Source organism: Monodelphis domestica, chromosome 2 (genome assembly GCF_027887165.1).
Source record: "Monodelphis domestica isolate mMonDom1 chromosome 2, mMonDom1.pri, whole genome shotgun sequence".
NCBI lineage: Eukaryota > Metazoa > Chordata > Mammalia > Didelphimorphia > Didelphidae > Monodelphis > Monodelphis domestica.
In genome coordinates, this window is record NC_077228.1 from 523,111,155 (window position 1) to 523,138,078 (window position 26,924).

At 48.1% G+C, this 26,924-nt stretch overlaps 1 protein-coding gene across 2 annotated transcripts in view; it reads left to right on the forward strand.

Moving 5' to 3' along the window:
- The first annotated feature begins 204 nt into the window (after positions 1-204).
- Positions 205-26,924, forward strand: part of LOC100619047 (NADPH--cytochrome P450 reductase) — a 65,326-nt gene continuing 38,606 nt past the window's right edge. The window contains exon 1 of one of the 2 annotated variants that reach the window (XM_056819785.1): positions 205-425. The gene's annotated coding sequence lies outside the window, so the exon portion shown is untranslated. Of the gene's footprint in view, positions 426-16,128; positions 16,287-26,924 lie in introns of those variants that run through there. The other variant, XM_056819784.1, reaches the window with a different exon arrangement.

The following is a 26,924-nucleotide window of genomic DNA, read 5'->3' on the forward strand; positions in this document are numbered from 1 at the left end:
TGCCCGTGTCCGACGCAAGGACTTTCCACGGGGCTGGAGTGAAGGGAGGAGGAGAAAGAGGACAGGCGATTGGCCGTCACCGGACAGTCAATAGCGAGCCCCGGGAAACTGCCGGCTCCGGAGAGAGAAAGGGGGAGGGGAGGCGGGCTGGCCGGGGAGCAGAATCCCTGCTAGTCCCTCCCCTTCTCCTCCCATAAAAAGGCAGCCGGAGGCTTGGAGATTGGAAAAGCCACCAAACTCAGCCTAGCAGCCCCTCTCCTGCTCCATTCTCATTCTCCACTGCAGCAGCTCCAAGACAGGTCCTGGTTCTGACCCAAGGCTCTAGCGGGCCTGCTGCAGCTTCCCGGACACCCCTAGGTCAAGGGCAGTTCCCCTTCCCCCCCTGGAAAAACTCCTCCGGAGCCCCCGCTCCAAGAAAGCCCCAGGTGAGTGAGTCGCTCAGGAAGCCTCTGGGCTCCCTCTTTTCCTGTCTGCTCTACCCCACTGGAGAGGCCAGTGGCCTTGTGTCCCTTTCCGTCGTGGCCCACGCTGCTGGGGGCGGGGGGCCGGAGGGAGCCAGGGCTCAGAGATTGCCCGGAGCGTTTTTTTCCTCATGTCGTGCCCCCCTTTGGCAGTGGGGTGATGTGGTCACCTTCCTAGAACCTCCGTTTTTTGTGTTTGCTTCTTCATTCATACTCGAAGAAAAGGCTAAACTTCAGCTAAAGGTTAGTGAAAAGAAAGAAGTCATGTTGGTTGGTTGGCTGGTTTCTCAAGTTCCTGGACTCCTTGACATGGATCCATTGGGCCAAGGTGTCTGCGGAACCCTCCTGCTGTAGTCCAGTCCCCTCAGTTGTGCGGAGGAGCAAACAGAAGCCCAGAGAAGCCGTGATTTGTCCAAGGTCACACCGCCAGTGAGCAGCTGGGCTGGAACTTAAGCTCGACTTCTCTGGCTAGTGCTGGAGCCCACTTAGACCGCAGTGCCTTCATTTCGGGGGACGCGGCAAATGCTTAACCAAAGTCGCTTCCTTTCACACACACCTCCAGTACCCTCCCCAGTGAGGAGCTGAGTCTTTGTGAGGCTAGACTCGGGATGGAAATGAAGGAGGGGCAGTGAGGGAGAACACTGGCCTGGGGACAGCTCCCTGTCCAGAGAGCTAGTGCTGGGTCTGAGCCTCTGAATTCTCGAGTCTCTTTACTTCCTTTTTTAAACCTTTAGCTTCTGCCTTAGAACTAATACTCTTGGTTCCAAGGCAGAAGTGCGGTAAGAACTAGGCGATGGCGGTGAAGTGACTTGCCCAGGGTCACCCAGCTGGGAAGTGTCTGAGCCTCTTTAGAACTGTATTCTGGAGCCCCTTGGTCTTCTGGTCTTTCTGCCTGAATCCAGTTTCTAGAGCTGAGCCCTTCACCCTGAGGGCATCAGAAATCACTTTCTTTGGCCGGCTAAATTCCCATTAAAGTTTGGCCAAAAAGATTTTTTTCCTTCAGGAAAAACAAAAGAAAACTGACCCCTAATCTTCAGGGGAAGAGACCTTGCAGTAGCCTGAATTGTTTCCCTGCTTATCTTTCAGAGGACCTGGGTTCAAATCCTATCCCAGCCAGATGACACAGGACAAGTTACCTAACCTCCCTGGGTCTCAGTTTTTGTTTTTGTTTTTCCCTGTAAAATGAGAGGCTAGGATTAGCCAATCTGTGGGCTCTTCTGGCTCTAAATCTCTAATCCACATGTTTTTGTTAGGCTCTGGGCCCAGGGCTAATTTCCACCCTCCCTCCCAACCCTTCCCTCCCTTCCTCCAATCCAGCCCTGGCTCTTTGCCTGTAACTTCAACCACAACAACTACTAAGTGCTTAATTGCAAGGGATTCTGATGCCCTCATGGAGCTAACAGTCTCGGACCCCTGGGTGATTATGAAGCATCCATTCCCTGGCCACTGAAGGGAAGACCATGAGTTATTGGGGGCTTCTGGAAGAGCTGGGGATGAGATCACCAGCACCACCATCTTCTCCCAGCCCGAGGCATTCCCCCTTGGAAGGAGAGTTTGGGTGGAAGTTGGTGGTCACCAGCAAAGAAAGGGGGGAAGAAGGGATGGCGAGAAGTGGGAGGCACTATGAGGTCCGCAGGAGATAGGCAGCCCCCTCAGATACCCAAGGTCCTTGGAGGCCATTGAGGCCACTTTGTACCTGAGCAAGAATGGAGCGGCAGACCTGCCTGGCAACCACTAATGGGGACACTGGCTAAAATGGAAGACGGGGAGACAGGAAGAGGAGGCCAGGAAGGGGGAAGAGACCCAGATTGGGGAAGCAATTTGCCCCAAGATCAACAGTGGCTGCCAAATTTCAAGCTCTTCCTCTTGCTACCTAGGCAATCTGAGAATCCAATGCAAAGGATGAAGGACAGTGAGATGCTCCCTTGTCCTGCCGTTAAAGAAGCAGGGAACAGGACTTGGCAGAAGAAGTGGGAGGAAGCCAGCTGTTTTCCTCTGAAAATATAGATGGGCCAGAAAGGGATAAAGTCAACAAAAAATGGCCTTGAAGAAGACCGAGGCTCTCTTTCTGGGGGAGTGTGGAGGGGCAGAGTGATCAGCTCAGGCTAGGTGGATTAGGTGACCTTTGTCTTTTTCGGGAGCTCTAGGAGAGGTCGAGGTCAGCCCAATTATTGATCTAGATCCAGAAAGGACCTCAGAGGTCATCTAGACCCACTTCCTCCTTTTCTAGAAGAGAAAAGTGATGCCTGAGGAAATTGGTGAGACTCTCGAGTGAAGGCTTATTTCAGCCCCGGTGCCACTCCTGACTTGTGATGGTCCAGTCAAAGTCACTCAATTAATCAGTCACTTAGCAGACATTAAATGTGTCCTATGTGCCCGGACCTCTACTAGTGCTGAGGCATACCAAGATAAAAAGAATCACATAGTCCCTGCCTCCACAGAGATCACATTCTAATACTTACAGTTCTTCTATCAGTTTCCCCACCTGTAAACAGGGGAGAACAATCGCTGCCTCTTCCCCTGACTCACAGGGATGGCATACAGACAAAGGGAAATAGAATGCTGGCACCAGAAGAGATCTTAGAGCTCATATATCCACGGTCATATGTGACGGATTAGGCAACTGAGGCACAGTGAGGTTATATAAGACCATACAGTGATACAGCTAGTTCCAGGGCCCTGAGAGCAGTGCTGTTTCCAGGACATCATGAGAAGAAAGGTGCTCAAGGAATCAGGATGTCAAGAGGCAGATCCTAATGGAGGACCACAAGCTGGTCTCAGCATCCATCGGGAAAACCTAGGTTCAAATCTCACTTCTGATACAGTCCAGATGCCTCTGAGCAAATCACTTCATCTCTCAGTTCCTCAGCAAGAGCTGGAACTGGTCTGCCTTGGTAGAAGGGGATTTCTCATGATGAATTCCCTACACCAATAAAATTCTATGTTCTTTGGTGGTTTTTCAGTCACGTCTGACTCTTTTGTGACCTCTTTTGGGGTTTTCTTGGCAGAGATGCTAGGTGGTTGGCCATTTCCTTTTCCAGATCATTTTACAGATAAGAAAACTGAGACAAACAGGGTTAAGTGGCTTGCCCAGGGTCACACAGCTGGGAAGTGTCTGAGACCAGATTTGAACCTAGGACCTCCTGGCTCTCAAACCACTGAGCCACCCAGCTGCCTCCTGGGGTTTTCTTGGCAGAGATGCTAGGTGGTTGGCCATTTCCTTTTCCAGATCATTTTACAGATGAGGAAACTGAGACAAACAGGGTTAAGTGGCTTGCCCAGGGTCACACAGCTGGGAAGTGTCTGAGGCCAGATTTTAACTCAGAAAGATGAGTCTGCCTGATTCCAAGCCCACAAAATCATAAATCTTATCTAAAAATATCAATAGGGGATGGGATTGATAGTGAGTGGGGGCCAAGGGCCAGGCCTCCTTTGATCTCTCTTAGCTCAAATAGTTCCTTCTCTTTTCCTTGGACTCCTGGACGTTGAAATAATATTCTGGCTTATGTAAGTCAACATTATGTGCTCAGTAAAAATAGTCAAGAGACAAACAAGCATTGAAAGTTAGAGTCTTCCCCCGGGAGTGCTCAGGAGTGAGCTTGGTGTGTCCCTTGGCGTTCTCCTGTCCCCTGGGCGCCTCCACGAGAGTATTCTAGCGCATTCAGGAGGATTCTAGCTTCTTTTCTTAAGCATGTCCCCAGCCGACTCTCCCAGGCATCGCTGGGTCCTCTCTTGTCCCCGTGGTGAGGGGGGAGAAGGAACGTTACGTGGTGTTTGGGGCACCCATGTCGTCCCCCGTTTTAAAGAGTATTTTTGTCCCCGAAGTCTCAGTGTTGCTGCCAACAGAAGCTGTGCCTGTTTGGATTTGCTTTTATTTGAGAAGTCTTTGATCACCAACAATCCTGCGATCGATAGTCCAACTGGGCATTGTAAAAAGAAAGTGCCCCGGAGCACAGGAGCACACGTGTGCTCCGAGGAACCCTCTTGTCCCCAGGCAGGGCCCTCCTTTTTAAAGAGACCCGCGCTCTGTTCCAGCCGCAGCTCTGCAAAGATTCCATGCTATACTTTCGGGGCCACTGAGGCATTTCAACGGCTGATTTTAGCTACGTTTCTACATACTGACTCCACCTCCCACGAGATGGGACGCCACTGAATTTACCTTTATTTTTTTTTAATCCTTACTTTCTGTCTTGGTAATAACTCTAAGGCAGAAGGGCAAAGGCTAGGCAATGGGGGTCAAGTGACTTATCCAGGGTCACACAGCTAGGAAGTGTCTGAGGTCAGATTTGAACCCAAGTCTGCTGACTCCAGGCCGGGAGCTCCAGCCACCGAGCCACCTAACTGCCCGGTACTTGCCCCTCTAAACAACTCACGGAGGTAATGATTCACTTAAAGAATTAAAGTGATTCAGAGATCGATGTCTATCTTCCTCCCTCCCCAACCCCCTCCATGGCTTAACATTCCACTTAACACAGCATTCACAGGTAGACAATACAATCCTTCTTGCAGCCCCATGTCATAAGTTGCTTTAAGGTTTATGGAGCTCTTTACAAGTTTTTATATCATTTAATTGCTCACTCAACAAACATTTATTTTCTTTCCTACTCACTTTAACTTTTCCCCTACATCTGGAAGAGAAGGATAACCAAAATAAAAGCCTGGGAACAAAGGCGAACAGCCAAACCAAGATTTCCACAGTGGCCATGTTCACACATGGGTTTCTGGTTCTGCCTCTTGAGTCCATCACCCTTTGGACTGAAGGTGGGCAGCAGAGCTTGTCATGGACTTTAAGAAATCATGTGACTCAGTGGATGGAGAACCAGGCCCAAAAATGGGAGGTCCTGGGTTCCAATCTGGCCTCAGACACTTCCTAGCTGTGTGACCCTGGGCAAGTCACTTGACCCCCATTGCCTAGCCCTTCCCATCCTTCTGCCTTGGAACCAATACACAGTATTGATTCCAAGACAGAAGGTGAGGGTTTAAAAAAATAAGGTAGATAAAAGAGAAAAGGTGAGGGGGAGCTAGCTGACTCAGTGGACAGAGAGCCAGGAGGTCCTAGGTTCAAATCTGGCCTCAGATACTTCCCAGCTGTGTGACCCTGGGCAAGTCACTTGACCTCCCATTGCCCAGCCCTTACCACTCCTCTGCCTTGGAACTGTTACACAGTATTGACTCCAAGACAGAAGGTGAGGGAGAAAGAAAGAAAGAAAGAAAGAAAGAAAGAAAGAAAGAAAGAAAGAAAGAAAGAAAGAAAGAAAGAAAGAAAGAAAGAAAGAAAGAAAGAAAGAAAGAAAGAAAGAAAGAAAGAAAGAAAGAAAGAAAGAAAGAAAGAAAGAAAGAAAGAAAGAAAGAAAGAAAGAAAGAAAGAAAGAAAGAAAGAAAGAAAGAAAGAAGGAAGGAAGGAAGGAAGGAAGGAAGGAAGGAAGGAAGGAAGGAAGGAAGGAAGGAAGGAAGGAAGGAAGGAAGGAAGGAAGGAAGGAAGGAAGGAAGGAAGGAAGGAAGGAAGGAAGGAAGGAAGGAAGGAAGAAATCATGGTGGGCCTGGCATTGATCAGAGTTCCAAAGCCTTTCATAGTTTATTGTGGTTTACTGTAAAATCTAATCTCCGCGTGGTGCTCTGGAGAGCCCTTTCTATACGTTATTTTCGTTCTCACAGCTCTGCTGGGTTGGCATTAGGTCTAGCCTACAGATGGAAGACAGTGTGGCTTAGTGGAAAGAAAACTGGCCCCAGAGCCAGGAAGACCTGGTGGCCTACCTGCTCCTCTGGGACTCTGGGCAAGGGTTCCAAGCAGTCTCTCTAAGGCTATGAGCACAGAGAAGGACTTTCCTCCTCTGGGAGTTCCCTTTACTAAGGATACCAAAGGTCCGGTCGGTGCCCTGGAGGTATCACAGAGGAGAAAGCTGAATCTCAGGTTCAGGAGGACGTCAATTTGTTATGGACAAGCTACCTTGGAGGCTCTGTGCCAGGATCCAGAGACAGAAGACAAAGTGGACATCCCTGCTGCCTTCCAAGTCATGGCTAGAAGATAGGAGGAGATTTGCACGTGAGAGACTCCTGACAGCAATAATAGCGAGTGCTCTGGTAGGGCTTTAAGACTTTCAAGGTGCCTAATTTACATCGCATGGGAAGTACCTGTTGTTCTCATTTTTCAGATGAAGACAATGAGGCCAAAACACATTAAGTGACTTGCGCAGGGCACACAGATGGTAAGGGTCTGGGTCAGGATTTGAATTCAGGGCTTCCTGACTCCAGGCCTATTTTTCTATCTCCCTCATATTCCCTCTGTGGAGGTAGTGAGATTCTCCTGATTTTACAAACGAGGAAATTAAAGCACAGTGAAGTTGAGGGAAAGGCGCCTGAGCTCTCCAGGCAAAGGCCCTGATTTCCACCCCTGGCTCCAACACTCGCTGGGTGATCCTGGACAAGCTACCTAAGGCCCATGAGCCTCAGCTTCATTGTCTTTTAAAAGGAGGGGGACTTGGCTGGACAACCTCCATGGTCCCTCCATCCCCGGACCACTGGAGAGGATGAAGAAGGAATCTTCCAAGAGGGCCCCTGAGGGGGCTCAGCCTGTACCCAGGAAGCAACATCTCTTTCACAGTGGTTAAACCAGTTCCCTCTTCATAACATGGAAGCAACTGATTTTGTAGCAGCAGTAGGTGTCAGACAAACAAATATTTGGTTCTTTGGCAATCGAGTCATGAAGTGATGATGTAGCAGCCAATATTAATATGGCTGTAGCATGCACTTATCCTGGGACTGTAACCTTGGAACAAGGTTGGGGAGGGAAGACTATTTGTCCTAAAGCCAACTTTCCCGCCCACCAAGCTGATCTCTGGTTGAACCATAACAGGTCATTTTTAACTATGTTTGTGCCCTGAACTTAAAGAGAGAAGGGGTGGAAGCAGTAAAGGGGAAAAGAAGAGAGAGAAGGAAAGTAAAAGAATAAAAGAGGGAGGAAAATGGAGGAAGAAAGGAAGGGAAAGGGGGAAAGGAAGGAGAGAAGAAGAGGGAGTTGGAAAGGGAGATGGGAGAAGGAGAAGGAAAAAAGAGAGGGAGAAGAAATGAAAGAAGAAAGAAAGAGGGAGAGAGAAGAAGAGGAAATAAGGGAAGCAGACAGGGAGATAGGAAAAGGAGAAGGAAGGAGAGGGAAAAGAAAGGTAAAAAAAGAGAGGGAGAAGAAATGAAAGAAGAAAGAAAGAAAAAGAGAGAGAGAAGAGGAAATAAGGGAAGCAAGGAGATGGGAAAAGGAGAAGGAAGGAGAGAGAAGAAAGGTAAAAAAGAGATGGAGAAGAAATGAAAGAAGAAAGAAAGGAGAGAGAAGAAGAGGAAATAAGGGAAGCAGACAGAGATAGGAAAAGGAGAAGGAAGGAGAGGGAGAAGAAAGGTAAAAAAAGAGAGAGAAGAAAGAAAGAGAGAGAGAGAGAAGAGGAAATAAGGGAAGCAGACAAGGAGATAGGGAAAGGAGAAGGAAGGAGGGAGGGGAAAAAGTAAAAGAATAAGAGGGAGAAGAAATGGAAGAAGGGAAGAGAAAGGGGGGAAAGGGAGAAAGAAGGAGAGAATGAAGAGAAAGGAAAGGAAGGAGAAGAAGAAAAAGGGAAGAGAGGGGAGGACAAAGGGGGGAAAGAGGGGACTATTTGAGAGAGAAAATATCCCCAAAATGAATGGGGAGGAAGACTGTAGGAAGGAAGAGACAAAAGAGCACGGGAAAGAGGGATGTGCAAGTGAATAGGCTGGGAAGGTCAGGGGAGAGGAGGAGAGGGAAAACAAGAGAAAAGGACAAGATAAAAGAGTTGAAAGGGGCAACGATCTTGATTTTGAAAGGCTGACGCATAGTTCCTTTTCTGGGGCGGAGGGTGACGGGTTTGGGCAAGTGCCAAGTGAGGCTGTCCTTGAAGGAAGGCTTAACCCCCTCCCTGCTCTAACGCTAACTATGCGCTCCAGGGGAAGTTATGTAACTCTTCTGGGCCTCCCCAGCCTGGAATGTCCCGGGTGCTCCGAGTCCTCAAATGTTGTGACCCCCTCTGCCCTGTTTGCTCTTCTCCAAACTACACTCTGGCCGGCGCGCCTCCCCCGAACCCCCACTTCTCCTGCAGTACACAGAGTTGTTCTTCCACTTTGCCCAAATGGGTCCCGTGCCAGGAATAGCTGCCCTCCCACTGCTTGTGCACTCCCCCCCCCCCCCCCCCCCCCAGCTCCGAAGCATCGGGGATGGGCAGCCTTTGTAGACTAACTCAGCCCGCCAGCCCGGTGCTCCGCCCCCCCCCCCCCCCCCCCCGGGCGTTTGTTAGTTTCCGTGATGAGGAACCAGCCCTAAGCAAGCACTTAATAACGTCGGCTTTGGTACTTAAAACGAAAAATTCCTGGGCACAGCCTACCGTCCACAATTTTGTAACCTACCGAGCATGGGAGCTGCCCTAAGTGTGGTGCAAACACCACGGGCAGGAGTCAGAGCAGTCGCTCTATTTCAGGCACTGTGTTAAGTGCTTTACAAATATTCTCTCCTTTGATCCTGCCCCCATTTCCCCATAGGGGTTCTGATCTTCCGGGGGCTCATCTTTCCTTGTGTCCTGGACCCCTTTAGCAGCGGAGGAAGCGGAAGCCTGGGGACCCCTTCCTGGAATTATATGTTTAAAGGCATGCAGCAAAACCATAGGATTACAAAGGAAGTCAACCGTCTTGAAAAACAATGATCAACATATTTTAAAACCAGTTCAGGGGATGGGCAGCTGGGTGGCTAGGCGGGATTCAGAGCCAGGCTCAGAGATGGGAGGTCCTGGTTCAAATCTGACCTCAGACACTGCCCAGCTGTGTGACCCTGGACAAGTCATTAACCCCATTTCCTAGCCCTTGCTGCTCTTCCATCTGGGAACCAATACATAGTATTGATTCTAAGACGGAAGGTAAGGGTTAAAAAATAAAAAAGATAATTGATATATGGTAGGGACAGGCCAAGGCAATTAGATGGTGCCCACCCCAAAGTTAGGAAGACTCGTGTGTCTTGAGTTCAAATCTGATCCCAGCAACTTACTTCCTAGCTGTGTGACCTTAGACAAGTTACTTAACCCTGTTTGCCCCAGTTTCCTCATCTGTAAAGGGAATTAGAGAAGGAAATGGCCAGCCATTATATGGTCTGTGCCAAGAAAATGCCAAATGAGGTCACAGAGTCAGACAAGAGGGAACAACAATAGAGATGGGCATCTGCTGCTAAAGAGATGGGGACATCTACAGGATATAGGTGAGATGTGGTGCTAACAATTAACTGCAGGGAGAATGAAAGTTTCTTCTGAAAAAATGTCAGCAGGATGAGCATTTCCTTCACATATGTTATGTATGATATATGGTACTTTCTCAGCCAACTACAATCATCCTGTGATGATTTTGAGCCAAGCCCGGATCACAAAGATTCCAAGTTAGTTCAACTGCATTTTATCACCTAACTGTACCAGGCACCCTCGCTGGGAGCTAGATGCTGGCAAAAGGGATACAAATACAAAAAATAAATCAATCTCATCTGGTTATCTGCAGTCGGCATGCCTCCCTGCAGACATAAGGACCACATATTTCTGTTTCCTCTCCTCCTTGGCCAATCAGTACTAGGACAGGGGCCATGAAGCTTGGTTAGTGCAACAGGCAGAGAAGAGATGTTGGGTCTTTGACCTAGTATCAAACAAGAATTCAAAGTGCCTCTGGAGGCCAGCTAGGTGGTTCAGAAGATTGAGCCAAGCCCAGAGACAGGAGGTCCTGGGTTCAAATGTGGTCTTAGACATGTGACCCTGGGCAAGTCACAACCCAAATTGCCCAGCCCTTACTGCTCTTCTGCCTTGGAACCTATAGATATATTGATTCTAAGATGGAAAGTAAGGGTTAAAAATAATTTCACAACTCTGATTGGAGATGGGGGGAACACAGGGAGTAGTAGGGATGTGTGATGGTTGAATTTAGAGCAAGACATATACCTCCCTGGCAGAATTGGTCTTTTTATTTTTCACCAGCAGGTAAATAAGGAAACCTGGATTCTAGTCCTAGCTCAGTCATTAACTAGTTGTATATTTTGGAGCATTTCAAAATATTCATTTATTCATACAAGCATTTGTTTGTTCATTTAAATTTTAATGTTTTATTTTCCCCCAATTTCATGTAAAATCATTTTTAACATTCCTTTTCCAAAGAATTTTGTACTAAATTCTCTCCCTCACTTCCTCCCTTCCCTTCCTGCTCTTGGAGATGGCAAGCAATCTGATAAATATTTTACACGTACAAATATTTATGAAATTTGCACAATGAGCCAGGCAATATGCCTGAAAGAAATAAGATCAGAGAACATTTTTTCCAAATCAAAATATCCTTCTCCAATGACCACTCTCCTATGAATGTTATCTTCTTCTAATTAGAATGTGAGCTCTTTGAGAGCTGGGCCTATCTTGGTTTTTTATTTGTATCCCCAGAGCATGTCCTAGTGTCCAGCATATAATAAATGCTTTATTTTCTCACTCTCTTTTGAGCCAGAAGATACCACCTAGTCTAATACCCCCATTTTACAGAGGAGGGAGCTCAGGCCAAGAGGAAAGTGAGTTGCCAAAGGTCATATAGCTAGTGAGCCTCAGAGTCAATATTTGAACCCAGGCCCTCTGAGTCCTGAAACCAAGGTTCCCTCCTTACGTTGTACCATTCTGGATGTCTAGAGAATAAAACAAGACTTTAGTGCCCCATCAGACAATGACTCATTACAAAAGTTCTCCTCTGTTGCCTCCTGGTGGCAGATTCTACTAAATTGGCTAGTACTAGAGAGGTTTGTCAGGAGAAACCTAATTGCTAGTTGGTGATATTTGGAGGGGGAAGGGAAGGGTTGGATAGGGTGAGGTGGGGGCTATTAATGACCCCCAAAATTAAAAATATAAATTATATCTCAGTCTTGAGCAGTTACTTTCTGTTTCCACAAAATAATGCCCAATTTAGAAGAAAGGATAAGGATGAGAAAACAATCTCATGGGACTATAGCTGGCATATAATAACATGTTTAAGCAAGTTTGTTGGCTACTAAAAATGGGAAATTGACAAAAGTAAAGACATTATCTCTGATCACCTCCATTTCCTGGAGAAATTTAATCTATACATAACTACTGCCATAGCAAGGAGGCCAAACAAACTTGGAAACTGCTTTAGCTAGCAAATACTTGATCTTTTGGGGAGAATATGATATGTAGGGGAAATTGCTAATTTATGATACATATTTATGGGGGGATATTAGAAGACTGCCTCATTCAACAGCAAAAGACAGCTGAGGAAAAATATGAACTTACAATCCATCAATCAATCTTTATTAAGTTGCTATTGTGTTCTAAGAACTTGTCCTGGCTGCTGAGAATACAAGGTAGAAGGGGCAATGGTTTAAAGGTTGGTTGGTTGTTGTCCTTTGTATTGGAAGAGGACCAATATGACACCATTATGTTGGGATCAAGGTCCCAGGCCAAGAGAAGGGAGGTCTTGGGCTCAAATCTGATCTCAGACACTTCCTAGCTGTGTGACCCAGGTCAAGTCATTTAAGACCTGTTACTTGGCCCTTACCACTTTTCTGCCTTGGAACCAACACACAGTATTGATTCTAAGATGGAAGGTGAGGGTTTAAAAATAACCCTTCAAATTTGGGTTAAATCATTGGGTTAAATAAAAATTTGGGTAAAATCATTAGCATCATTATACATTACTTCCCTTTTTGGGTCACACAGGATTACTTGTGGTTCACAGAATTTGGCTTTTCATCTCACTCCTTTCCATATTTATACTCATAATCCCTTTTAGTTGGATTATATTCCCTTTCCCGGCACCTCTTGGAATTCTTAGATTCTTTCCAGGCTCATCTCACCTCTCAGGGCAGAAGTTAACCTGGTACCCTAGTGAAGTTTAAACACCCCTCTCATATCCAGTTGGTTACCAAAGCCCATCAGTTTCACTGTCTATAGCATCTCTAATAGATTTCACCTCTGCAGGATCACTTGTAGATTTCACTTCTCCAGCATCTCTAATAGATTTCACCTCTGCAGGATCACTTGTAGATTTCACTTCTCCAGCATCTCTAATAGATTTCACCTCTGCAGGATCACTTGTAGATTTCACTTCTCCAGCATCTCTAATAGATTTCACCTCTGCAGGATCACTTGTAGATTTCACTTCTCCAGCATCTCTAATAGATTTCACCTCTGCAGGATCACTTGTGGATTTCACTTCTCCAGCATCTCTAGTAGATTTCACCTCTGCAGGATCACTTATAGGTTCCACACCTCTGTACCATCTCTCAAATATGCTTCCTTTTCTCCTCTGACACTGCCCCAATTATGAATGCAGACCCTCATCACTTCACCACTGGGCTACTGAAGAAGCTGCCGGTGAATCTGCCTGCCTTGAGTCTCTCCCCACTTTCAATCCATTCTCTATTCAGCCACTAAAGTGATTTTTCTAAAGCTCAAGTCTGACCATGCCACTTTAATAAACTCCAGTGGTTTCCTATTACCTCCTGGATCAAATAAATAATGCACAGTTTCATTTGACATTCAAAGCCTTGAACCTAGACCCCTCCCATCCTCCTATCTTTCCACCATTCTTTGATCTAGTGATGCTGGCCTCCTTGCTAGTCTATAAATAAGATATTCCATCTCTGGATATTTTTTCCATGCTTGGAAGGCTTTCCCTCACCTTCACCTTCTGGCTTCCCTGGCTTCTTTCAAATCCCAATTAAAATCCCATCTTTTACAGGAAGAGTCTCCTAAGCCCTCTTAATTCTAGTGCCTATTCTCTTTGAATTATATTCTGTATGTAACTTGTTTGCATATATTTGTTTGCTTATTGTCTCTTCTATTAGACTGTAAGCTCCTTGAAGTCAGGGACTGTCTTTTGCCTCCTTTTGTGTCCCCAGGGCTCAGCACAATGCTGGGTACATAGTAAATGTTTAATAAACATTTATTAACTGACCTACCTCACTACTCAAATTCCCAAACAGAATGTAATTGCCTTGAAAATAATAACTATTTTTTTTTCATTTTGGGGTTTATAGCACCTAATACATTGCCTTGTACCTAGTTTTAGCTAATAAGTTGCTTACTGGGTGGATGGAAGCAATGGAGAGATGAACTGGACGCCTGGGTAGAAAGGGCAGTGGTTTAAAGGTTGGTTGGTTTGTTGTTGTTCTTTGATTTGGAAGAGGACCAATCTGACACCACTATGTTGGGATCAAGGTACAATGTGTCCTTCTGTGTCTGATCAGTTAGTATAAATTCAGAAGGTTCTGGCACTGGGTGGGCATAAATAACCTGTTTGAATGGGGAAATGCCTCAAAATTTGCACATCTCACATTTTCTTCAAGCTACTGCAATTCTGCTTTGCTCTTCTTTGCTGGTCCATCTTACCCTGGCCAGAAGCAGACTGCCACAGCATTTCCAGGATATTTCCAAACTATGTTGTCATGTACATGTATCTTGTCTCCTCTGCCTCTTTTCCAAACTAGTTGTTTTTCTCTTTTGTGCTCTCTTCTCCTATTAGAACATAAGCTTCCTAAAGGCAGGGACTGATTCTCTGTCTCTGCCTCCCTTTCTTTCTCCTTCACCTTCTGCCTTAGTATCCATTCTAAGACAGATGAGTGGCAAGGGCTAGGATTAAGTGACTTGTCTTGGGTCTCAAAGCTAAGAAGTATCTCAGGCCAGAACTGAACTTACTTTCTCCCAACTCCAGGCCTGGTGCTCTATCTTCTGTGCTATCTAGTTGGCCCAATTGTATTTCAATATAATTGGTTTCTTTTGTATATGCATTTATGCTTTTGAAGATATGATTCTGAGAAGGGGGTCTATAGTCTTCTCTAGACTGCCCAAGGGGTCCAGGACCCCCAAAAGAACTGTTGAGTAGGATAAAATATAAGTTCCTTTGGTTGGCATTTGTCTCAAGTGACCTTTGCAGTTTTATAAGCCATGATTCACCTCTATGCCCTCTGACCAGCTAAACTTTCCTCCTTACTCTTCCCCCATGGATGGAATCCCGTTTTCTTATCTCTGGTTCTCCATTTCTTAGACTCCATATTTTCCTTCAAGCACTGGCTTACTTGAAGCATTTCTTGATTCCATGCTCCCTATTGCCCTGCCACCCAGCAGTGAGTGCCCCCTTTACGCCCAAATGGCCTCTTTTGTACATACTCATATATACATGCTTATTTTCCCAATAAAAGGGAAATTCATTGAGGACAGACTCTTTACCCCTCCCTGTGCTTTAGGCAAGTTTCCCAAGACTACAAGTTACACAGGAAATGCCATTGGGAAAGGGAGTTTCCTTATCCCTGTACCAGGGGAATGAGAAGTCCAATCCCTATCCCTAACCTAGTAAGTGAGCAAAAATGGTATTCTTATTTTACGCAAGGATCAGCCCACATAGGTAGAATCAGACTCTTTGTGTCCCCATTTGGGGTTTTCCTGCTTGGCAGAGATACTGGAGTGGTTTGCCATTTCCTTCTCCATCTCATTGGATAGGGGAGGAAACTGAGGCTGACAGGGTGAAGTGACTTGGCCAGGGTCACACGGGTACTAAGTGTCTGAGGCTAGTTTTGAACTCGGGATCCAGGACTGACTATTTCTCCCGCATCCCTCTGTCTCACCTCTCAGCCTCTCTGGATCCTAATTCCCCCCAGTAAAAGGGGAGGTAATAAAACTTTCACCAGTCGCCTCTCAGAGTTGAGCGATGCCCTTTGGAAACTATAAATAAGGCTGCTAGAGGTGAGCAATTATTATTGGGTAATGCCAGTGGCCATAATAGGAGCTGAATCTGTCTTTATGGGAGTGTAAAAGTTTACAAGAGCCTTTTACAAACACTTGATAAGGAGAAGCTAGGGCCAGCCTCTCTCAGCGGTCCTCTCCTTTCTAGGCGGCGGATGGTGCCCCCTTAGAACCACGTAGGAAGGAAGCTTCGGAAAAGCAGGAAAGGAAACTTTTTAAAACTTCGCGGGGCGAGGCCACTACCTCAACAGACACATCAATCAATGCTTGTCTAACTGATTGGTTGATCGCTCTGGATCATCCCCTAGTCACTTGGATACTCAGGAGCCTCCCCGCCCTCCAAGCCCTTTTGCGGTCCCTCAGGCCCGGCAGACTCTCCCTCCTCAGCTCCTGCTCCCGGGGTTCCCAGCTTCCTCCAAGTCCCGGATAAAATCCCTGTCCTGGTCCTCCTCCACCAATACCCTTCCTCAGAGACTCCCCCGCCTATACTTCGGTGCACTCCATCAGATGCTGAGCTCCTTGGGCAGGGGCTGCTCTTCGCCGCCCCGGTGCCTGGCATTTAGTAGGGATTTAGTACACGTGATTCATTCATGAGCTGGAGGTCAGGGATGTTCTCAGAGCTTAGTACAACGGGTACTTGGTGTTTGTGGACTGACTTCCAAACAGACAGCGCCACCACTCCCCGGCACATTCACCTGCTCCCCCCGCCTCTCTCCGCCCCGACCCCGTGGCCTTTATCCCCGCCTCCCTCCCCCTCCTTACCCTTTAACTCCGCCTTCCTCTCGCTTTTTGCCCCCTAAACCTGCCTCCCTCCGGCTCGGGGCCCTTTAACTCCTCCCCCACGTGCTTCCCCCGCCCTCTCCCGTCCAGCTGACTGCTCGGATGAGCGGCGCGTGGGCGGAGCCGGGCCGAACCAAACCCGCCTCGTGAGAGGGGAAGTCACCCGTTGAAATGGGAGGGAGAGGGCGGGTTCCGCGTCACTCCGGCCCCGACGACCCCCGTGAGTGGTAGCTCCCCGAAGGAGCTGTGCTGGGCCCGCGGAGAGACCGACGAGCTGTCTCTGCAGTCGGTGGTGAGTGCGGGCCGGCGGGAGGGATCCGGGCCGGGGCGGTGAGAATGGCCAGGAGAGGTGGAGGTTGCTGCCTCGGCAGCCGCGAGGCCCCGGGGACCGGGGAGGATGAGCCTGGCCTTGCTCCGCTGGAGCCCGGCAGCCCTGAACGCTCGGGGAAGGGAGGGGCCGCGGAGGCCTGAGGCCCCAGTGGGGAAACTGAGGCTCTGCAGGGGCAGTGACCGCCCTCCCCAGCCACAGCCAGCCTGTCTCTGGGACCAGAGCCCGAGGACACCCGCCTCCACTCCCGCTTTCCAGCCCTGGGACCTGGGGGCGAATCACGTCCCCTCCTTGGGCCTCAGTTTCCCCCGTGGTAAAACGAGGGAGTCGGATCAGGTCCAGCCCATGTTTGCCCCGCAGGTCTCAGTTTCCCCGTCTGTAAAACAAATGAGTTAGACTAGGTCGTCTTTGAAGTAGCCATTTTCGAATGTTAAGATTCCCTGGCCCAGGTTCCAGTCTTGAGTCAGAATGCTGGTGTTCTCCGGGCCTCAGTTTCCCCGTACGAAAGTGAAGGGGTTAGACTGGGTGAGTGGCTTCTGAGGACATAACCAACTTCAAATGTTAAGTTTCCCTGGCCCAGGTTCGGGTTCTGGTCCCCAGTCAGCCTGCTTGTGGCCTCTGGGCCTCAGTTTCCCAGTCTGGAGCAACCGCGGAGGCAGACAGCTCTGGATCCTGCAAAGCTGGAGTGTCTGCCCTTTCACTCCTTTTTACCAAGGACCCCCTTATCCTTGGGCAGAAACTCTTGGGTGAAGGTGTTGGGGGGTGGTATTTGGGCTTAAACTTGGTTTCAGCCTTTGTGAGTTTGTTGGCACATCTTCCTCTGTAAGTGTCTTCAAGACTGTTTTTTGTTCTAGCACAGGTTGTGCTGTAGTCAGGCAGTTTTAAATTTTGGTGTAATTTAGTGTGATTTGGGCAACAACCTGTGCATATAGGCACCGCCAGAGATAAAGGCTGTACAGGGAATTGAAAGGAGGCCAGGTTAGTTGGGAAAGAGTGGCTTTAGTGTTCCAGGGGGATTACTGTGATTGTCTGGAAAGATAGGCAGGAGAGAGAGCCACAGACATTTCTTGAGAAAGAGAGTGCTATGGTTGAACCTGTGGGTTGGCAATATCAATTTAGCAATCCTGTGAAGGAGCAGTCAGAGGAGGGCAAGGCCAGATTCTGGTTCTGCCACTTGTATTCCTAGGTTAGTCACTGAATTTGAACTTCGTTTCCTCACCGAGAAAACATGATAATCTATTTTATGAAGTGAAGTAGGCGAAAGTGTTTTGTGACCTGGGAAGCACTTTTATTTGGAATCAAGAGTTATACATGTGTAAAATTATTTTTATTAATCTGGACCTTTATTAATCTGGATTAATCTTTATTAATCTGGATCAGTTAGGCTAACTGATTTCCAGTATTTTCTTCTTATGACATTCTGTACTTTTGTCTATGGTTGTGTGATTCTTTGAGCCTGACCCAAGTCCTTGAGGAATAGGTAACAAAGTAAACGAGGTATTCCTTTGCTCTCATGGAAAGATACCATTGGTTCATACATGACTCAGAGTGGGACTACCTACAGAAACTCTTGGCTCTTGAATTTGGGAGTGACTGGAGAAGGCAGCTTTAGAGAAGGGGGGAAAATGAAAAGGTAAATCCTTTGTTTAAAAAGGTCAAACACTCCCTGCCAAGCTAGCTTTTCAAATCCATTGATTGATAGGTTCATGGAGCATTTGCCCCACATCATAATTGGCCTGTGGCAGCTTTAGAGATATGTATATATAACTTCTACAGTCTCCATGTTTGCTGCTGGAAAAAATTTTGAAGAAATAAGATTGAAGCCAAATATGTTTAAATAAACTTTTAAATAAGCCAAATAAGTTTGAATAAAAAGTGAAAATAGTACGGGATTATCAGAGAGTCATTATGGGAAAATTGTGAGATTTGGAGTTCTTTATAAAACCCATAACTGATATCCAGCCCTCATTTCAAGTTTGGAAAGTACTTGATACACATGATCTTATGGGAGGTTTATAACAACCCTTTGAGGGAACCAGCCATTGATCAATCAGCCAGCACTCCAGAAAAGCGATGCAATGGCTTGCCCCTGCTCACAGTATTACTAAGTGGCAAAAGTAGGATTTAAATCAAAGGTTTCGTGTCTTCTGGGTCCACCACTCTGCCCTACACCAAATTTTGGCAGCCTAGTACAAACTAGGCCCAAATCTAACCAACCAACAAACAATTCTTAGTTCTTTGGATCATGGCTCTTTTGGCCCAGGACTATTGTTTGACTACTCCTTCTCTACCCCAAGCTGCCCTTCCAGGCCTATCTGAATTGTAGCTTATTTATCCATTCAATTAACTTAAATTATATGTCTCACAAATATGTTGCTAGGTGTTCAGAAGGTAGATACAAAGGTCAGTGGATAAAAAGCCAGGTGTAGAGGCAGGTCTTGGTTCAAATTTGGCCTCAGACACTTGTTAGCTGTGTGATGCTGGGCAAGTCATTTAACTCCCATTACCTAGCCCTTAACCACTCTTCTGCCTTGGAACTAATACTTAGCTTTTATTCTAAGACAGAAAGTAAAGTTTTGTTTTGTTTTTAATGTAAATGAGATTCTTTTTCCTATTCATCTTAGCTCTGTGGAACATTTCCATTTCTTAAGTACTTTGCAGACTACTTTCTTCAGACAAATGATCTTTTCTCTTAAAAACCCCTTCCATTGTTATTCCATTTTGTGGCATGAGAAAAGTTAGAAATGGAGTGGCCTATGGTAAAATGGAAGGCAGGAGTTAAGAAGTGGGAGTTAGGAAACCAGATTTCTCAGGGCTTGACCTTAGTTAGCTGGCATCATCTTTCTGGCATCATTCATTTCCTTTTCTGAAAAATGAAGGGAATTGAACCAGACCACCAATGGTTCTCAGATTTTTCCATCTCAGCGCCCCATACATTTTTAGAGTGACTGTGGATCCCCCAATGAGCTTTTGTGTATGTGGGTTGCATTTTTAAAGAGTTGCCAGATTACAAATGAAAACATTTTAGTATTAGTATGAAAAAAATGTTGTCTTCCGACAAGGATCCCAGACCCTACTTTGAAAACTACTGAATTAGATTGTTATAGATGCATAAGAAATTAGAAACTAAATGGCAACTGAAAATATTTAGCTGGACCTCTTAATTGTTTAAAGTCTGTACTTGTTGAAGATGAGGAGTGAGTGAAATGAATTAGTGAAGAGACTCCTTTCCAAACTTATTCTGATAATTAGTTGCCCAGCACATTTTCTAGGTCAGTAGCTAAAGAGAATTGGTGGTACTTGTATTTTTATTTCAGGGTAACTTGTGGGCTCGTAAGGATATGTAAAGAAGTATTTAGAGAGGGGCAGTAGGCAGCTCAGTGGATGATCAATAGACCTGGAGTCAAGGTCCTGGGTTCAAATTTGACATTGCCCAGCTGTGTGACCCTGGGCAAGTCACTTAACCCCTAACTGCTTAGCCCTTACTGTTCTGCCTTGGAACTGTTACTTAGTGTTGATTCTAACACAGAAAGGGGGGAGGCATTGTTTGTTTGTTTGTTTTAATAGGAGCATTTATAGGTTGTGAAGGATATGTTTTGCTTTTTGGGACCGAGGAGTTAATCCCTGGGGCACCCTGAAGCCCTTTTCAATGAGGAGGGTCTCAGATTGCATTCACTGCTTCCTTGTCAGGCCTCTGGCTGGATATTTTATTTCAGCACAGGCCAAGAAAAGCATAAAACAAAGATAATATAGAATTTTCTTTTAAGCGAAGAGGTACGTCTGACACCAGCTGCTGTGTGCTTACTCCTCCCTAGGATACAAGCTGAAACCATCCCTTGGGGTCTGGCCCTTCCTTAGCAATCCGGGCCCTCTGCTGAGGGTCTGACCCCTTGAGGTTGCCAGGCAGGTGGGCAGGCTCCGGAGAAGCCGCTGAATGACGGTGCAGGGCCAGCCCTGCTTACTTCCGTATGGATGATGCCCAGTAGAGGCAGTGAGGTGGGCAGACCTGGCGAATCATGGAAGAACCTGGGAGTGGAAGGAGCCAGGAGGAAGAGAGCCCGCTGGCAGACTCCCTCCCAGGAGGAAGTCCACGGCTGGCCCGAGCCATTGGAAGAGAGCAAGGTCCGGTCAAGGTTGGTGGTACAAGGGGTCAGTTTGACTTCGGCCAGCAGGGAGCCGCGGCCAGGATTCTTCTGACCTCGTGTGAGCCGTGTTACTTTCGAAGTGTGTGACGAATTGCAGTCGTGCCTCTGTCGTCCTGCCCTGGAGAATCTGTGTCCCGAGTGCTGAAAGACGGCCCAGCAGGCCGGAAGCTCGCGCCAGGTGGCGTCGTCTGCTTCGTCTTGTCTTGGGCCAGTGCTGGTCCTCTCTGCGCGGAGCGCCGCCCTTTCTGTCTGCAGGACCTCAGGACGGAGCGAGCGTGCGATCCCATGGCCCAGGTGCTCGGTCAGATCTCGCCCAGGAAGGGAGCCTCCTGGGCTCCGGGATCTGGGCCTCTCCTTGCGGCTTCAGCTGCCTTGGTGCTGGCTGTGCTGGCTGCGTTTTTGCACTCTTAGACGGACTCCCCTTGAGCTGGGCGTCGCCAGCTTGCTCACAGAAGGCAGTTCGGGGGGGCTGAGTCTACGCTGTGGCGGAGCTGCTTCGGGGCACTCGGGCTCAATACTGGTCTCTGTGAGGCTTAGGTGGGCTCCCAGGTAGATGGCCTGGCGCTTGCTAAGCATCAGAAAGGGCGAGAATCCTAACCGATTGTCCGCGTTAGAGCCTTTCTTTGTCTTCTTAGCCCTCATCCGTGACGCCGGAAGCCTTTACCCCCTTCTGCCTTGGATACCGAATGCCTGCTCCAGGGCAGGGGCATGGTCAGACTTGATACTGAGTATCAGTTCCAAGGAGAAGCCGGGTAAGGGCTAGGCCACCAGGGACTTGCCCAGGGCCACCCATTCAAACTGGAATGGAGGACCTCCCGTCCCTAGGCCTGGCTCTCCGTCCACTGAGCCACCCAGCTGCCCCTGGAGGTTTTCTTCTGTTGGAGGAGCCGCCCTTGAATTGGGGAGCAAGATGAACTTTTCAGCTCTGCGGTGGGAGGGAGGGTATTGATTCACCCCAGACTGAACCCCCAGAGAAAGGCTTCCAAGTTCTCTTCTTAGGATCTCCCGGGGAATCTTTCAGACGGTTCCATGGAAAAGATGAAAAGAGTCCGTTGAGTCCATCTGGCCAGGGGTTTCCAGTGCCAAATAGGGGGGCCCAGCAGAGGCCCTGGTTCCGAGCAGTTCCTCTCCCTGCCTCTTTCCCCTTCCTTTGAATTCTTTCAGTGTCTAAAGCTCCGGATTCCAGGTCCCCACTGGACGAGACAACTTTCTTTAAGTTAGAGCAAAACACAGATGTACGTGGAGTAGAACAAAGTGCCCTCCTGAAGGGTCTGATAAGATTTTTGCCCCCCAAGATGGAGGTTCAAGTCATAAACTTTGTACCTCTTGGCGGTCTCCCTCAGTGGGTTTGACTCTTTACCCTCACAATCCAATTTGGCTTGTTCCTAAATCAGTAGCCACTGACACAAGCAAAATCGACCTGCCTTTGACTCCCTAGTCCTAGTTCTGCCCAAAGTAACCGTGATGGAATTGGCAGGCCAGGATTGGTTGAGCCAGGCATTTTTTTGCCTTAAGAAACCTGGGGAATGTTGACCAGTTGCATGACCTTGGACAACTTTTGGGACTCTGTTTCCTCATATTGCTTGTTGGAAACATGGTACTTTGTTTGGGTGTCTTTGAGGTCCCCCTGAATAGGTAGCTCCTAACCAGGGAAAAAGCACCTAGCTATCTCTATGCAAGTTCATTCCACCTAGGATATCTCCCAAAAAACCTAAAATTCTTTGTGGCACCACCATTCTTTTTTTTTTTTTAGCCCTTGGTTCAAAGGGAAGAGCAATAAGGGCTAGGCAAGGGGACTTAAGTGACCTGCCCAGGGTCACACAGCTAGGAAGTATCTGAGGCCAGATTTGAACTCTGAACCTCCCATTTTTGGGTCTGGCTCTCTATCCACTGAGTCATCTAGCTGCCCCCTGCACCACCATTCTTTCTTTCTGTTATATAAGCTTATAATCTTGGCTCATTTTTATCTCTTCATCATTTAGTCACAGAGATGATTTTTAACTTCCTAGCGCTTCTCTTGCCTTCTCCCTCTGCTCCCTTCCATTGCCAACACTATTTATCACTAGAGAAGAAGGGGGAATGGTTCAGAAGACCTGGGTGGAGGTCCAGCTTTTCCCTTCATTCATCTGGGGCCTCTGGCAAGTCGTAGGGTCTTTGTTAAGAAATCACTTATTGAGAGCCAGCACTTGGGTATAGGAGTTATGGTAAGGGAGAGTGCGGAAGACAGGATGATGATGAGGTTATTCCACAAATTCCCTAGATGACTTGGCTTATTTATCATGAGATAAAGGTGGGCTGATGGCCTGGGCATGATGGCCCACCCAGTTCTCTCTGTATTGCCAGAGATCTGAAGGAAGATCCCCAGCACTTCAGACGTGCTTCCTGTGAGGATTTAGGGGAGGCCGTGGACCACTTTGGTCCTGGATGAGAAGCTCTGGGTCTGTATCCCCCAGCACTGTATGGCTCCAGCAGATCTGGCCATCTGCCTGGCCCCTCCTCCAGTTTATCTTCATCTTCTCTTCTCTTCCCTTAGAACGGACAATAGCTATCTTGGCTGAAGTTGGATTTTAAAAATTTGTTCATCGTCTTTTTAGTTGCTTTTCCAAAATAAGACCAGGTGAAGCAGTTTGGAGTAGGGAACAGAGCCCTAACTCCTAGGTCCCGGGATCCGTTCTAGCTCCAGCATTAACTAGCTCTGTCCTCTGAAGCCATTCTCTGGCTGTCTGCATCTGCAAATGAGGGGCTCGGGGCAAGCTCAGAATTCCACAGTCATTAGGGAGGGAGGCTGCCTCAAAGGCCAGCCCTGTGCCGCGGCTGGATCTGACTAAAGCAGAACCTGACTCCTGCTGCGGCCACGCAGTACAGACCTTTCCCACTGCCCCCTTGACGGGCACCCAGGCTGGACCCATTCCCAGGCCCTGTACTGTTTTCATGGCCTTGACAGCCCTCCCTTGTACGAAGCCAAATCAGTCATTTCATGGCCCTCCCAGATCCCTCCTCAGAACTTCTCCTCCTTTTTGCCATCAGCCTGTGGAGCCCATGGACAGTTAGCTCCTCTATTTCTGCTGTGCTATCTTATCCCCTTCTTGCTTTTAACTCCCTTGAAGGCAGGAGCTAGATCCTCTCTGTAGTCTAGCTCGTCTTCTACCCCGCGCAGGCAAGTCTGAGGAGGCGCGCAGGGTGTTTGATGACGCTCTATTCATGCCTTTTGCCTTTATACCGGAGTCATTCCTGATGGGCCACGTCTTTGACTGCGGACCCTTCCTCCCCATAGCGTTCTCCTTCTGGGAGGCAGGCTAGCACACCCTCCGTTTTGGCGTATCTAGTCCGTGACCCGGCTTGGACCACTGTCACTTAGCAGAATCTAGAGCCCCGAGGAGACGGGCGCTAGGCTTAGGAGAGTTGTGGCTCAGCGCAGCAAATATCTCTTAAGGGCAGCTGTGAGAAGTGTGGGATTGAGCATCAGACACACCAGGCACATGCTGCGTTGGAGCTTGTGTCCTCTTGGGGGATACAAGTACCAGTAAGTAGCAAGAATTCACCAAGCGCTGCAAAGTCCTTTTAAGAGCTAGAGCCTAGGCAGTGCCTACTGTGTGCCGGGCCTATTCACAGCCCTGCCCTCGAGGGGCTCACCATCCCGGGGTGAAGGAAACACATGCGAAGCTGAGGAAGGCCGCCGCAGGGGAAATAAACCAACAAAAGGGGCACCGAGCTGATTTCACCCCGCAGAAGACTGAGGTTTTGGAGGCCATGAAGGCCAGGCCTCCTTTCTAGGTGCCCTCCTTCAGTGATAGGGACCTGGAAGATCTCCACAGAGGGGGAGGGGGTCTCCAGGCAGGCCTGGCTTGGCTGAGCAAGTGTGAGGTTTAGAGCTGCTTTCATCTTGGGGGATCAGACAATGCTTCTTAGAAGAGGGAAGCTAGGGCTTCGCGGAAGTACGGGTTTGTGAGCGAGATTCGATTCCGATCCAGAGGACTGTCCAGAGGCAGGAGAGGGGAAGGAGAGAGTCAGTTTGACTGGAATTGAGAGTATGGAAAGAAGAGGAATATGAACCAGGCCTACAAAGGCCGATGGGGTCGGGTTGCACAAAACTTTCAGTGCCAGCGCGAAGGGTTTTAATTTTCTCCTCGATGCAAAGGGAAGGCACTAAAGATTGTAGTCGTGGGTAACGTGGTCAAATCTGTCATCAGGACATTCGATTTGGAGGTTGATTTGAAAAGGGGAAGAAACAATTAGAGGCTGTTGCAGTGGTTTGGGGGAAGGCGCTGGTTTTTCAGGCCTGACCTGGGAAGGAGGCGATCAGTGCAAGAAATGCCATAAAGAGAAGATCGACAAAAAATTGGCCATATTTGGACACTGGAGCTGAGTAAGAGGGAAGGGTCCAGAAGGACTTGGTGTGAATTTAGGTGCCTGGAGGAATGGCGGTACCCTCCGCCGAAATAGCAGCGTTTAGAGGAAGGGTGGATTAGGGGGAACTTGGGATTCCATGTTGGATGTGTTGAGATGCCTGTGGGACATTCAAGTGTGGAGTTTTACCCGAAGTTGTGGCAGGGCAGGACTAGGGAGCAGAGAGCAGAGAGCATGTAAAGAAAAGAAGGCAGGACGGAGCCTGGGAGGATGCGCACCCTTGGGGGGGGGGGGGAGAATATAGTGAAATAGTCTTAAAGGTAAGAGAATCAGGAACCTGTGAGCAAAAGCAGGGGAAGAGATAATGCCCACGAAAAGGGGGTGGTTGGTGTCAAAAGGTCACATAGCATTGAGAGTGAGCTTAGCAGTTAAGAGGTCACTGGGGACTTTGTGGGGGCAGTTTGGGTCCAGTCGTAAGGTGGGAGCCGGGACTGCTTACAAGGACTGGTAAGGTGGGTGCTAAGTGTGGTAGCCATAGCCCACCCTTTCTGGACGTTTGGCCCCGAAAGGGCAGAGAGCTCTAGAACGATAAACGAGTTCAGGGGATGGCAGGGTTTCAGAGGGATGCAGCCCGAATGGCGAAGGGCCTTGTGTTCGTGACATAGTAGGACTGCTTAAGAGAACACAAGGACTGCCACCTGGTAGGTGCTCAGTGAAAGCTTATTCACTGAATGACAATTTTATCTGGGAAAAAGACTCCGGGAAGCCATGATAGACATGTTTAAGTATGTTCCAGTCTTATGTAGAAGAGAGATTAAACTCAATCAGTTTGCCTCCAGACAATGAATAGAAGGTTCAAAGGGGCAAATTGAGGCTGGCTATCAGGGGCTCTTCCCACCCAGGAGAGCTGGGTCGGCCTGGAGCGGCTGGATAACTGTTTGTTGGATGTGGCCAGTCCAGGTCGGTGGTGTTAAACTCGGGGGCCACTAAGGATCCCTGGAAGCTGCATATTGACTTAGTTTCACACTGTCATATTGTCAGTGCTTTATTGTCTTTTTCTTTTGTTCAGTAGTTCCCAATGGCATTTCGGCCTGGTTTGGGAGTGGTGTCGGGCACGTGTGCCTACAGGCCGCACATTTGAGGCACAGAATTGGGTGATTCTGTGAAAACGCCTTTAGTGTGATAGAAACTTGGACCTGTTCATAGGTTGTAGTCAAGGAGCCAATGGATAAGAAGAGAACAAAAGTGGAAAAGTAGAGAGCCAGGCTTAGAGTCAGGAAGTCCTGGGTTCCAGTGTGGCCTCAGACACTTCCTAGCTCTGTGACCCTGGGCAAGTTACTGAACCCCTAGTGCCTGGCCCTTACCCTTCTGTCTAAAAGTGTTACAACAAAAAGAGAGAGGAAAGGATTTCAGGGGGGCACGTTCTTGGGAGAGACGAGAAGATGGAATAAAGAACGAGAGGAAAGGCTAGCCTTAGTCAAGAAAAGGCCAACTTCCTCAGAGAATAGGAAGTGTCCGAGACTTCCTAGTCTTGAGAAGAAAGTGGAAGAGCCAACCCTTTGGTGAGGTTGATTAGACGTGGAAAAACCAGGAAGCGGGTGTGAATGGCCGGGGAGGGAGACCCAGCAGTGGGAAATTGTGTGCCTCCCAGGCCGGGCTTCCTCCCTTTTGTGTTCCAGATCACTTTGGCTGTCTGGTGAAACCTGCTGATCCCTTCTTCTCAGAACAGTGGCCTTGCCTGAATTCGTGGCTGAATTAAAGCGCTCAGTTTCCTTTAGAGCCTTGGCCCTGTCCAAGTTCACGAAGCCCACGAAAACTCTTTCCAGATCCCAGGTTCAGAACCTGGTCTTGAGGGCCGGCTGACAACATGGCTCACATTTATGTTGGTTAGAAAAACTTGACTGACTACTAACTTGTACCCGACCACAAGCGGGTCCCCCCGTTTTCTTTGAGAGCTCCTTTGAGGCCGAGAGCGTTTTAGACAAGAGGAATAGTCCTTGACTGAGCAAGAGGGAAGTGAATGGCGTGTTGAGTTGAAAGTAAAAGACTCGAGGGTGGATTTTGGCCCCACTGCTGATGGTGGAGATTCGAGTCAAGAGACCTTCGTGTC